This window comes from Chrysochloris asiatica, unplaced genomic scaffold (genome assembly GCF_000296735.1).
Source record: "Chrysochloris asiatica unplaced genomic scaffold, ChrAsi1.0 scaffold00364, whole genome shotgun sequence".
Taxonomy (NCBI): domain Eukaryota; kingdom Metazoa; phylum Chordata; class Mammalia; order Afrosoricida; family Chrysochloridae; genus Chrysochloris; species Chrysochloris asiatica.
This window is the reverse complement of record NW_006408882.1, coordinates 958,196-961,546: the sequence shown is the minus strand read 5'-3', so window position 1 is coordinate 961,546 and position 3,351 is coordinate 958,196. Positions and strand designations below refer to the sequence as shown.

Below are 3,351 nucleotides of genomic sequence, written 5' to 3'. Positions count from 1 at the left end.
AAAAAAGAGCAAACAATTCTGTGTTGGAATAAGTACAGCCAGAACACTTCTTAGACGTGATAATGTCTCATACTTTGGGCATGTTATCAGGAGGGACCATTCTCTGGAGACGGACATCATGCTTGATAAAGTGGAGGTTCAGCAAAAAAGAAGACCCTCAATAAGATGAATCTGCCCAGTGGCAGCAGCGTTAGCCTCAAGTGTGACAATGATTGTGAGAATGGTGCAGGATCAGGCAGTATTTTGTTCTGTTGTGCAGAGGATCGCTATGAGTCAGAACAGACTTGATGGCTCCTAACAAGAATATTGAGAAGATCACAATTCATTTTATTCTGTCATAAAGTATTAATTTAACTTTTTTTTTTAAAAAAAGACTCTATTGTGATTTAGGTGAACGTTTATGGAGCAGATTCTCAGTGTTATACTTGGTGATTTGTACACAATTTGTTTCATCTCACTGAATGAAATCTCTTCAATGTGACAACTTACCAAGCTTCCTTACTGTGTTTCTGTTTCCTAACCCTTTTGAACTTTGTCCTTGCGTAAATACTGCCGTTTGTATCTGAAATGGTTGACCATTGTATTGTGTGTGTACCTTACTATTATTGCCGTCCCCTCATCTGCCTATTTCTGTTGTTGTTTAGTGCCATCTACTCAATAGCAACGCTGTACAGGGTTTCCAAGGAGCAGCTGGTGGGTTTGACTTTGAGGTTAGCACCACATCAGGACTAGGTATACTGCTTGACTGAAAATTAAGCTATAGGGCTTAGTTTAGTTCCAGATCTGAAGGGTGACCACAAACCATACTCTTGGAATTCTACCAGTTTCTGAGAAGTAAACCTAGTCTTTTTTTTTTTTTTTTTCCCCACATTTTCATCCACTCTACCCAGAATCTTCCAATGGGGTCTTTTTCAGAGCAACTGGAAGAGGTAACCAGGCACCATCTAGTTCTGGTCTCAAGGTTGGGAGACTGATGTTCATGTGGTCCAGTCACTGAATGAACTGTTTTCATGTGCCTAAGATTTTCATCTCTCCTCTTTCCTTCTCCTGTGGACGTGTTGGCTGTGCTGTAACAACCAACCTTCCAGTTAGCAGCTGGGGCTTAAATGTTGTGCCACCAGGGTTCCTTGTTTGATCTATATTTTAAAAAAATTCAAATCCAATTCGGTGTGATTCTGTTCAGATGATTAACCCAATTAAAGTGATTTTCAGTTAGAAATACTTCAGTGTCTAAGGATTCAGTGGCCACTTCCATAAAACTTCTCATATTTTTCACTGAGAATTAGCTAATACCTATATCAAAGGCATATGATGGTGCTTTAATGTTTTAGAATAAGATTAGGTACTTTTATAATTAAGTTTTTATACATCTGTTTATCTTGAATTTGTTAACAAAAGGATGACCTAAGTCATCACATAATTAAAAAAAATTAATACAGTTGTACACAGAAGAGCCAAACAGAAAGAGTTTCAGTAAAGTGTTCTTCTTGCTCTAATGCATTTATGAATAATATATTAATATTTATTATTATTAGTGTGAACTTCTCAATATTACTCACAGCAAAAGGATATAAAAGTCTCCTTTTAATCCATTAAAGGATGTTTCATGTTACCTTTACCCAAAGTATCAATATTGAATGTTATAAAAATACTTTTAGCATTTGCTTTTAAATAAAATATTCAACACCCAATGCTTTCATAGAACATTTTCCCTTGAAAATCCATTATACTAAAAGTAAATACCTGCATGGAGCCCACTAAACTGATGTAATTAAAATTAAATTTATGAAAAGGTAATGGAGAGTCTATCAACAACAACATGAAATTCAATGCATCAGCCGAATCACTATGGATTTTTTTTATGTATAATCTTATTTAGGATGAATAAAATGTTGCATGAAAAAAACTTTTTTTTATCCAAATCCCAAAGCAACTCTTAGGTTGTTGTTTTCGTTCTTAAATGCTGTAGAGTTAGTTTCAACTCATAGCCACCTTGCATATTGCCTGGGTTTGCAACTGACTTTGTGGTTAGCTTATCCTACAGTGCCACACCAGAACTCCAACTTTTATGTTATTGGCAAGTGTCATTAAATTGGTTCCGACTCATAGTGATCCTGTACAGGGTTTCTGAGGAGCGGCTGTTGAGCTTGAACTGACAACCTTGTGGTTCAAATCAACCGTGCAGTCCAGGCTCATTATCCTGAAGTGCTACACCAACCCTTCTATTAGACTATTATTTTTTGATAGCTGATTATGAGCTGGGTTTCTAACTGCAAGGACAGTAGTTTGAATCTACTAGTTGCTCCAAGGGAGAAATATGAGGCTTTCTGCTTCTGTAAAGATTTACAGCCTCCGAAACCCTATACACTGTCACTATGAGTTGGAATCAACTCAATGGCACACAACTAACACATAATAATTTTAGTATAAATTCCTAATAATACAAGAAAAACAGAGGAGTTTTTTAGTTATAACAAATATCACAAGTAGGTGGCTTTAACCAATAAATTTATTTTTTCATAGACTAGTAGTCTCAATTCAGACCCTGGGTCTAGAGGAAGGTGATTTTTGTGGACTCTGAGGGAAGATACTTGGGGCTGTGGGTCAATGTGCTGGACTGCAAGATTATTTTGAGCTGCAATGTCCGTTTGAACTGCAAGGTTGGTTTGAACTGCAAGGTTGGGAGTTCAAGCTGCAAGGTCCATGGTTCACAAGGTCACAGGACACTCCTCAGAAACCGTATACAGTGTCACTATAGGGTGGAACCACTAGCCTCCCAATGAAAGAAATTATAGCCCAGGAAATCCTCTGGCACAACTCTAGTCTGTCATGTTGGGTTCTTATGAGTCACAATGATGCAATAGGAACAAGTTTGTTTTAAGACTCTAACGTTAAGCAACATCATGATGTGGTTGTTGTTGTTAGGTGCCATAGATTCAGTACCGACTCATAGCGACCCTAAGCACAGCAGAATGAAACACTGCCCAATCCTGGGCCAACTTTACTACCATTGCCACACTTGAGTCCATCAATGCTGCCTCTTTGCCAAGCCATCTCCTTGGGGGTCTTCCTCTTTTTCTCTGACCTTCCACCTTCCCATACATGATATCTTTCTCCAGTGACTGGTCCCTCCTGGCAATATGTCTGAAATATGAGAGACGAAGTTTGGCCATCTTGGCCTGCAAGGAGCACTCTACTGTACTTCTTCAAAAATGGATCTATTGGTTCTTTTGGCAGCCCATGTCACCTTCAATATTCTCCTCCAACACCATAACTCAAAAGCATCAATTCTTCTCCAGTCTTTCTTATTCACTGTCAAGATTTCTCATGCATTGAGGTTACTGAAAATAC

The 3,351-nt window shown here is 38.1% G+C and overlaps 1 protein-coding gene across 1 annotated transcript in view; it reads right to left on the bottom strand.

Annotated features, from left to right (window-relative positions):
• Positions 1-3,351, bottom strand: part of KIAA1239 (KIAA1239 ortholog) — a 320,404-nt gene that overhangs the window by 242,900 nt on the left and 74,153 nt on the right. The window lies entirely within an intron of this gene.